Genomic DNA, 10,464 nt, shown 5'->3' with positions numbered 1-10,464 from the left:
CTGATGTGTAGGGCAGGTAAATCCACAGCAAATGTCAGAGCCTTCAGATCCCTAGCTAGACTGAACTGTGGTACCTGCGCTTCTCTCCTAAAAAGTTGTCAGTAAAGCCTGGAGGGGATGCCAGAGAGGTGGCTCAGTGGCTGTCTGAGGGTCTTACTGTTGTGAGCAGACACCATGGCCAAGGCAACTCTTAACAAGGACAGCATTTAACTGGGGCTGGCTCACAGGTTCAGAGGTTCAGTCCATTATCATCAAGGCAGGAGCATGGCAGCATCCAGGCAGGCATGGTGCGGGAGGAGCTGAGAGTTCTACATCTTCATCTGAAGGCTGCTAGTGGAAGACTGACTTTCAGACAGCTAGGGTGAGGGTCTTAACTCCACACCCAAAGTGACTCACCTACTCCAACAGGGCCACACCTCCTAATAGTGCCACTCCCTGGGCCAAGCATATCCAAACCGTTTCAGAGGGTAAGGTGCCTCAGGTCTGGCAACTTGAGGTTAATCCCCAGAACCCATGTGGTCAGAGGAGAGAACTGACTCACTCAAGTTGTCCTCTGACTGCCCCACATGATCATACATGATCACACATTATCATACATGAGGTATACATACATGTGCATGCATGGATACCTCAGAGGCAGATGGATCTCTGTGAGTTTGAGGCCAGCCTGGTCTATGAATCAAGTTCCAGGAAAACTAGGGCCTGTTACACAGAGAAACCCTGTCTTGGCAGAAACAAAAAATAAAAAGCAAGCCTTAAAAACTTTTTAAGCTACAAGGGGTGTAGTTTCTTACACATTGGCAGCGGTGGGAAACTTGAAAGAATAAACATTCAGCTAGGTGTGATAGTTCATGCCTGTCTCCCAGTGTTTGAGAGGCAGGAAGTTCATTTAAAATAAAAATTAAAAGCAGATAATCAAGGAAACACAATGACACGAAAGAAAGCAGTAGTAACCCAGCAACAAACTCCAAAATGAGCCCTGAGCAGGGATTTTTATAATAGTTGTTCATTTTGCAGTGCTGGTGTCAAACCCAGAGAAGATGCCTGTGTGCGGTAAACACAGTGCTGTGGTTTGAATGAGGAATGTCTGCCATAGGCTCATGAATTTGGGAGCTTGATTCTGGTCGCTGGTGCTACTTTGGAAGTTATGGAGTGCTTTTGGAGGGAGCGTGTCACTGGGCTTAAGAGTCGATAGTCTTGGCTCACTTCTGTGTTTTCTGTGTAGATAAGACTGGTCAGCCAGCTTCCTGTGGCTGCGGCCATGCTCTCCGTGACTGTTGCCTTTCCTCTGTGCCTGTGGAACTGTCAATCTGTGAATGCCATCGGCACAGCGTATCGGGCTCTGCCAATAGAAGTTTGGAAGGCGGTAATGCTGAACAATGCAAACAGTGGAGGCTCAGCTTGTGAGATTTCAGAGGGGAGCAAGGACGTTCCTAGGACTTGGGCTAGAGGCCAATCGTGGAATATTTAACAAGGAATCTGGCTGCATTCTGCCTGCTACCTCAGAACTGCATAAGGCTAAGTAATAGACCTTAAAGAAAACGAAAGAGGACGTGATGTTGGTAGGGATCAGGGGCTTGGGAGAGAAATGAGAGGGGCGATCAAATATATTATATGAAATTCTCAGTTAATAAAAATGTTATATTAAGGAGAGATGGCTCAGCGGTTAAGAGCACTGGCTGCTCTTCCAGAGGACCCAGTTCAATTTCAGACACTCACACGGCAGCTCACAACTGCCTGTGACTCCAGTTCTAGGGGATCTGACACCCACACACAGACACATACACAGGCAAAACACAGATGCATATAAAAAAAACTAAAAAAAGATATTAAAATAAAAATGTAATGTACTTTCTTTGGCAAAGGAAATTTCAGAAGAGCACAGCACTGAATGTTCTTCCTCAATTATTCCTAATTATCCCTAGCCTGGTCCCCAATGAAAAAGTAACAAGGGGGAAGGGAAGAAATGAAGATGGTGTAGTTGAAGGAGTAAAGGAACACTGGGACTCTTAAGGTTTCAGTCTAGTTACACACTGGCAGGGAGGCTGTGACTGAAGGATTAACATTGTTACAGAAGGTAAACTGCCTGCTCTACACAGTGGAAAAGGTGCCTGGAGGTCCACACTATTCCAGCTAAGCCTGAGAACCTTAAGCCTTGCTTGTTCCTAGAGAGCAACTCCCTAAGCAAGTTTTTCACCAGCTGCTGCAACTGTGGTTCGAGGGAGTAAAAAATGATCAGAACAAAATTAATTCATTTAAAAAAATGAAATTAAAAACAAAACTGCCTAGGTCAGTATTTCCCTGTGGTCAGCATACAGAACGTGGTGCAACTGTAGTCCAGTGGGGCCTATGCCCTTGGCTGGCTATAGAATTCTGTACTGTTCTCCCTATGGTGCTGGTTTTATAGGTATGAGGAATTCAAGATTGAAAGGAAGTTGTGGAGTCTTGTGTGTCCAGACAGCCTCTGACGTAAGACAATGTGTGGCAGAGTCAGAGGCCGTGAGAAGATCTTGCGAGACCACTGAATGAGACTCAGAGTGAAGACCCCAAGATATTGGAGATGTCAGAACCAAGGGACTACTGCCAAGCAAAGCAGTAGGCAGAATCAAGTTGGCTCAAGAGAGAGGCAGAACTTCCCATGTTCTTTAGAGTCCAGATGACTCTATCACTCGCCCCAGATACTGAATACAGAGCTCCAGGATTTGGTGCTTTTCCCTTTGGGTTATGGTCTTGCTTTAGTTATTCCTTACGATATCCTTATTCCTCCGTTTTGGAATGGAGGTATTGATTCCATTGTAGCTTAGGCGTACGTAGCTTGTTTGTGATTTTATACAACTCAGTTAAAAGACAGTAGTACCCAGACACAGCCAACACCTCCCTTTCCATGCGGCCGCCAAGATGGGTGTAGTGGACTAGAAGAAGTGAACCTTCTTCGAGTTCACTTACAGTGGTGTGCACCTGGACCAGCTGCCAGACATGCCCTGTGAGCAGATGAAACCGTTGTATAGCGTTAGCCAGAAGTGGCTGAACTGTGGCCTGGGATGGGAACAGCACTCACTCACTACTCCAGCACTAGAGAAAGGCCAAGAAGGAAGTGCCACCCATGCAGAAGCCCAAGGTGGTGAAGACCTACCTGAGGGACATGATCGTGCTGCCTGAGATGGTAGACAGTATGGTGGGTGCGTACAACAGCAAGAACTTCAACCAGGTGGAGATCAAACTAAGTTGATCTGCTACTGCCTGGATGAGTTCTCCATTCCCTACAAGCCCATGAAGCCTGGCATCTATACCACCCATGGCTCCCACCTTCATCCCCCTCAAATAGCCAAGGTCAATAAAGACTCATGTTTGGTCCCTGGTATGTGTGTGGGGAGGAAGGGAGATAGTATTAAATCTCAGAAAAGAGTTGAGACTTTTGAATAGTGTTGAGACTGTTAAAGAAATATGGAGATGGATTAAATGCATTTTGCATTATGAGATGATAGAGTACAAAAATACAATGTTATTATTTAAAACAATGTATTTGGGGTGGGGAATGTAACTAAGTTGGTAGAAGTACTCATGTATCTTGCATTAAAACCTGGCTGAATCCCAGCACAGTGTAGACTGGGTTTGGTGATGTGTCTGTAGGAGGATCAGAAGTGCAAGGTTGGGTGACCTGCCTGGTACTGTCATCTTCCCAGAGCCCTGCAAACTACCTGACATCTGCTGCCACCACACCTCGGAATGATTTGGTAAAATGAATATGGAACATGCTTCAGCCTTAGCTTCAACCCTGAAGACACTCCTGCTGTGTACAGATTTAACTAGCACAGTTCCTATTGGGTTGTACTTTACAACGAAACCTTATAGACATGAAGGTGCCCTCAGGATGTCCAATAGAGACAGCCATTTCTAAGCTGCAGCTGTTACCACTGTTTGCTTTCACGTGGTTTTGGTCGCTTGTCTATGTGGCCTGGAATGAAGCCAAACAGGAGTAAAGTGAGCACCTCCTTTTGTTAGCATGAAATTATTTTTTGAGTATGTTACATACTTCTGGGATATTGATAATAAATGCACTTGAATAAAGTTGAAGAACATGGTAAAAAAAAGTTAAGGTGTGTGTGTGTGTGTGTGTGTGTGTGTGTGTGTGTGTGTGTGTTCCTTTCAAAGATAAATAAGTAAATAAAGGGATGTGTTTGTCATGGTGTTAGGGAGTAGAATTGTGATGTTGACTCTTTGTTGACTGGAATGGACTTACAATCACTGAGGAAACAACTCTGGATGTATCTGTGGTGCTGTTCTACGAAAAGCTTAACTGAAGATGAAAGACTCACTCAGATGTGAGTAGCACCACTGATGAGTCAGGTCCCAGATTGAGTTAAAGGAATAAGGGAACTGAATATCAGCATTTCTATTTCCCCTGCTTCCTGGCTGTGGATGCACTGTGATCAGCTGCCTCATGCTCCGCTTGCCATGATTTCTCTGCTCATTAATTTATGTTGAGTGTTAACCTGACAGGCTCTATAATATAATTACCAAGGAGATGAACATCTGGAGATGCCTATGAAGGGTTATCTTGATCAGGTTAACTGAGGTGGAAAGGAAGACCCATTCTCAATATATGGGTATCAACCTATTTTCCTGGGCTGCATAAATAAGAGAAAACTAGCCAAGTAAGCATTCAACATTCTCCACTAAGATTTGTTTGTTTAATGTATGTGAGTGCTCTATGTACACTAGCATAACAGAAGAGGGCATCAGACCCCATTACAGATGGTTGTGAGCCACCATGTTGTTGCTGAAAATTGAACTCAAAACCTCTAGAAGTCTTGAGTTTTTTAACTGCTGAGCCATCTCTCCAGGCCCTACTCTCTGCTTCTTGATTGCTGACACAGTATAATCTGTTATCTTAAGCTCTTGCTACCAGAACTGCTATAATGGCCTGTACCCTCAAATTGTGAGCCAAAATAAACCTTTTCTCCTTTAAGTTGCTTTTGTCAAGGTTTCTTGTACACCAATAGAAAATATGTATGAGATGTACAATTGGTACCAGGAGTGGGGTTGTTATTGTGATGAACCTGACTATGTTGTTCTTAGACCTTTGGAACTGATTTACAGGAAGAATGTAGAAGAGTTTGGGATTTGGGGCTTTAAAAAAAAAACCTTTGAATGTTGAAAACATAGCTCAGGGTGTCATTTTGATGAGGCCTTGGAACACCAGGTTGAGAGAAATGCAGAGAGTAGTTTATGAGATTTCAAAGAAGAATAAAGATTTTTGGGGTAACAAACTAGACATGATTCTTGGTACATCTTGTCTAAGAATTTAGCTTTGTTCTTTCCATGCCCTGAAATTTTGTGTCAGCTAAATTAAAATATCCAGGCCCCAGTTAGGCCTGTGGTGCAGTGTGGGTTCCATAAACCTTGGCCTCACATGTACTCCAGGAGCTGGTAGCAGTGTGAAGAACCAAATCTCCATGGGTTCCTCTTCAGTATCTCCTGCCTCTTAGTACCCAGCCTAACAGCCAACTAAACACTGGGTGTATGCTTCTAGGCTGTTTTCTGCTACCACTACTCCCATCTTTTGGCACATGTGACCCCGAATGTCTCTTATTAAAAAAGACAAACCTTGGAAGGTTTGTAGCTCAGTTGGTAGAGAACTTTCCTAGCATGCAGGAAACTTTGGGTTTGATGCTCAGCATCTCATAAGCTGGGCACAGTGGTGCACAATTGTAACCCTACTAGCATTTAGTAGGTGGAGGCAGAAAGACCACAAGTTCAAGGTCATCCTCAGCTTCCATAGTGAATTGGGGACTGGGATACATGAGACCCTATCTTAATCTTTTTTTCTTCTTTTGGGTTCTCACTGATTGTATCCACTGGGCAAAAAGTATGTCCCCACTTTGCCACTGATCCATCCCACTATCCCAGAGGCAGCTTCAAGTAGGAACTGGATTGATGCCAGGCTGTGAGGGATTGGGGGTGGCTTTCAGTCACTTGGCTCTGATCTGCTACTGGCTTTTCTGCCTCCTGGGACTCAGAAGGTGCCTGCTTAAGTTGCTCCACCATGCTAAGCCTATGCAGACCCTCAAGACAGAAGGTGACCTGAGGCATCTTTTGGACAGCTGCCCAAGTTGTTCTGAAGGCTGTCCCTCTTCTACACCCACCCCATCCTCCACACTCACAGCAGGAGTCAGCGATTAGCCAAGCGGGGAGAGAGGAGGACTCTGTGACCTTCTACTTACTGTGATGACGACAGCCAGTCATGGTAATGAGCCTCTAATTTGCCCTCGGGATCTTTCAAGAAGGAAAAGCCCAGTGAACCGTGGCTACCTACTCCCAAGTCAGATTCCCAAGCTAATGTTTCTTTCACTCTTTGAGGGCAGATCAGTGCTGAAACTTTTGTGTTTGTGTTCATGCCCGCCGGTAAGAGATATGTTTAGAACTCTTGGTTTTCAGTGGTCTGTCCATGTGGTGGACTCGGGACACCATGGGGAATCTGTAGCCTGGTATGTCACGTTCTGATAGCTGAGCAGCATAGCTGGGATTCCTGATGGCTGAGCTGTTCTTGCCGCTTTGGGGACACCATCTATCCTCTAACTGTCCTGACAAGAAAGAAATAGTCTAAAGAGACACTGTCTCCCTCCCTCCCTTTAGCTTCAGACTATTCAAACAATGAATTTCCCCACAAAATTAAAATCTAATGCTGGAGAAAGGAAATATTGAGGCTCGGGTACCAGCCAGGGTGTTGGGAGAGGAAGGAGGTGTTCCCAGGAAGGGATTTTATACAGGTCTGGCCACTTGCATGAGAGATCAAGGGAGCTGAGACAATGGTGGCTCATCAATGAGGGGGACCACATCTTGACCCTGGCTGTTTAGTCAGCCATACCTGTTCTCCTGCAAGACCAGCTTGGGGCATTACCTGGCCTTCCTTCTTGTTCTTCTTTCCAATTTGGCCACACTGAATACACCTCCTTTCTCTGCCTTTCTGTCTCTATCTGTCTATCTGTCTGTCTGTCTATCTATCTTTCTCTATCTCCTCCCCTCCCTATCCCTGTGTTGTGCACATGCACACACACTTATCTGTACATGCATGTGTGTATGTGCATGTGGAAGTCAGATATCAGCATCAGGTTTTTAATGAAGCTGCAGCAAGCTCCAAGTGTTACCAGGGAGGCTAGGGGTTTCTTTGTGGGCTCCTAGTCTCACTAATGAAAGAGTTTAAAAACAAACCAGAAAGTTTGAGACTCTATGACACACATAACAGGGTTGGGAAGATGTAGGTTCTGGTGGCTGCTGGGACACAACTAGATTAGAAATAGTAGAGGAGGCGGAGGGCTTCAGAGAAAGAGTGAGAAAGTCCAGAGCGTCCAGGAGAACACATTCGGGCTTTGGGCCAGGTCCCAAAAGACAGAGAAGCAAAAGATAGAAGATGAAGAGTTCCATGTCCTGAATTAAGGCCAGAAGCAGACATGCTCTGAGCCTCGTGCTAGTCTGCAAGACCACGTGCTCTGAACCTCATGCAGGTCCACAAGCAGCTGTCCTGAGAAGGCTCCTGAGAAAGCAAGTTCATTCGTTAGAGGATAATCATCCTGCCTATCCTCCTCTTAGGTCAATCAGCTTTCCTGTGAGGGGAGGAGCAAGTGGGCTCCTGGCCAGGTGATTGACAGGCCCGACTGGATTGTCTTCAGGGGAAGAGAGAATAGCATGTGATATTTTGAGTAGCTCCAAGGCTTTGGTTTTGGATCCTAGGATAAATATCTGTCTCTTACCAGGGTATGACTTTGGGCTGAGTCTCGCCATCTGCCTGGTGGGAGTCGGGTATGAGTGCTTTAGATGAGGTTACGTGGAGTTGCCTTCAGAGCAACAAGCCTCAGAGACGCTGCTTACCAGGCGCCTCTCCCCCTGTGCCCTGACAGGACAGGGCAGGTGTCCACCTTGGAGCTTCCAGACTCCCATGAAAATAATCAGTGACGGCATATGGGCCTCCTGTTTCACCTGAGCACAGAGGAAACAGCAGGCACCCCTCTGTCTCTGGACCCTTTGCACTCCTTGAGCCTAGGGTCCCACCCCATCCGTGTGGTGGCCGACTAGGAGGGAGGAAGAAGAATGTGCCCCAAAGGACCGATTACCTCACTTTCACTCCTTCAGCACCTTGCCTGCCTATCCCTTCTCCCAGGGGCCACATGTCCGTGGCAGAGGCCAAGCGAGTCCCACTGAGGATAGAAGCAGCGTTTTGGAGTCTGACCCTTTGCGGCCATCACAGCCCTGCTGCACTTGGCTCCTGAGACAGAGCACAGCCCCCCTGGAAAACAGGCTTTGGGTTTGGGTTTAGACCTGACTGACTCCAGTTCAGGTTTTTGTTTTTGTTTGGTTCTTTTTTTCGGAGCTGGGGACCGAACCCAGGGCCTTGCGCTTCCTAGGCAAGCGCTCTACCACTGAGCTAAATCCCCAACCCCCAGTTCAGGTTTTTAAAACTACCCTCCAGGCAGACCTGTGTGCCCTGCTCTGGGCTCTGCGGCTCTGCGGCTCTCCTACGCCCTTGTAGAACTCGTTGCCAGATCTGTGACTTGCCCTGAAGCCCCAGCTCAGATCCCAGAACCAGAAGTGGTACTGTCCTTCTTTCTAGGGCACTAGGTGGCAGTGAGAAATGCTTTTCTGTCTGCACCCTGGCGGGGATCTGTCTCTGAGACGGATGCTCCGTGAAACCAGCACTTTCGCGCCGTGGCTTTGGACAGGTTACTCAGTTTTCTGGACTGAGCGTCTGCCTCTGTGAACCGGGCCAGGACTGAATGTTTGCGTTTCTAAATGGTTCTTGGGTAATGTGGCCACTGTGCTCAGTTAGGAGCTGACGGTCCTGCCGTCTCTCCTACCTAGAGTCTCACAGGAAGAAATACCTCTCCCCTTACCTGCCCACAACCCCCTTCACTGACAGCCCTCATCTCTGGATCCCAAGAGGACACTCCACCTAAGGTCTCCGAGGCTAAACAATCAAGCGTTCTTCCACACAGGAGGCCTCAGTAGCAGGCAGACGCCATGGAGAGAGAACAGAAAGAGGAGAGAAGTAACTGGAGAAGGTCATGGAGGAGGGGTGTCATCCCAGACAGGACGGCTACCTCTAGTACTGAAATAGGGAGACGGAAGCCAGCAGGTCAAGAGGCCCCTCCACACTCCTGGGCCCCTTTCCCAGGCTCTGCAGTGCAAACTGGCTTCAAGAGTCACCCTCCTGACTCTGCTCATCTTGTGCCGTTTGAGCTGCCTTCGGAGCCACATCTTGAAGAGGATGGCACTCCTGGCGCTAGAACGAATGCACGAAGCAAAGCGTCTCCTACAGCCCGTAAGGAAAAAAAAAACCAGAACATTACAATTCAGGACCTACCTGAACCTGCCCTACCTTCAATGCATAGACAGTAGCTCTGACCGGAAGTGACAACCTCTCTGGCCGGAAGTGACAACCTCTCTGGCGGGAAATAAGGTTCTGGGTACCCGTTCCACTCTTGACGGTTTCTGTGTCACCATCAGTCGAGCAAGCTCACTTCATGCCCGCGACGGACTGTTCTGTCCTCATTAAGTCCTTACTCCTTCACCCCATGCTAAAGGTAGTTGAAGATGCACTGTTAGACTCTCCCTATGAGGCAGATGCGGACTGCAGGAGGATGGGCCCGTGCTGTGCTCAGCGTCCTGTCCTGAAGGTCTCTAGTGGAGGAAGATGTTTGGTCTTTACTGTCAGTTCCCCAAACGGGCTAGTCGCCAAGTGACAGCTGCACTCCAGCAGAGAAGACACACTGGATTTGGTTGGGATCAAGAGGCAGAACTTTTCTGGTCCTAGGATTATTTGATCGATCCAAATCTTAGAGGAACACAGTGTGGGGATCTCGCCGTGAGTAGGTCCTCGCCATAGGTCCTTACTCTCGACTGCAGCCTCTTGGAGCTGTCCCAGGAGCTGAAAGTTGATACCTGACCCACACACTATTGGACCCTTAGTACCTGGATCTGCACCAGGCATACAGTAGGTGCTCGGGAAACAGCGATGTAATGAATAAACCAGAAAAACAACTTTCGGGACTGGCCAGTCAGCTGCTGCCCACTTGGAAATCTCAATTCATTTAATGTTATGACTCTAGGGATAGTGTCTGTTCCCTGCCTTGCCTCTCAGGAGGACTGCCCCCAGTGACCTCTCTCATTTCCCTCTGGCTCTATGGACCACGGGGGCTGGTGAGACCTCTAGAGACCACACAGGTCTCTGGGTCTCAGACTTAACTGGGTTTAATACCGAGGAAAGTGAACCTCATCCCTGACAATTTTTATTTTGTGGCTGCAGGTTATAACCTAGACAATGGGACTTTTTTTTTTTTTAAGCTCCTTCAGATGGTTCTGTGGTAAAACACAAGTCTAGCATTAGGGACCTGATCTACCCTCATTTCATAACCCAAACCCCTGAGAGAGGAGAGGGCACAGCCAGGATTCAGCAACTCCTCAGTGACA

This window comes from Rattus norvegicus, chromosome 13, assembly GCF_021556685.1.
Source record: "Rattus norvegicus strain SHRSP/BbbUtx chromosome 13, alternate assembly SHRSP_T2T, whole genome shotgun sequence".
NCBI lineage: Eukaryota > Metazoa > Chordata > Mammalia > Rodentia > Muridae > Rattus > Rattus norvegicus.
Note: the sequence above shows the minus strand (reverse complement) of the source record.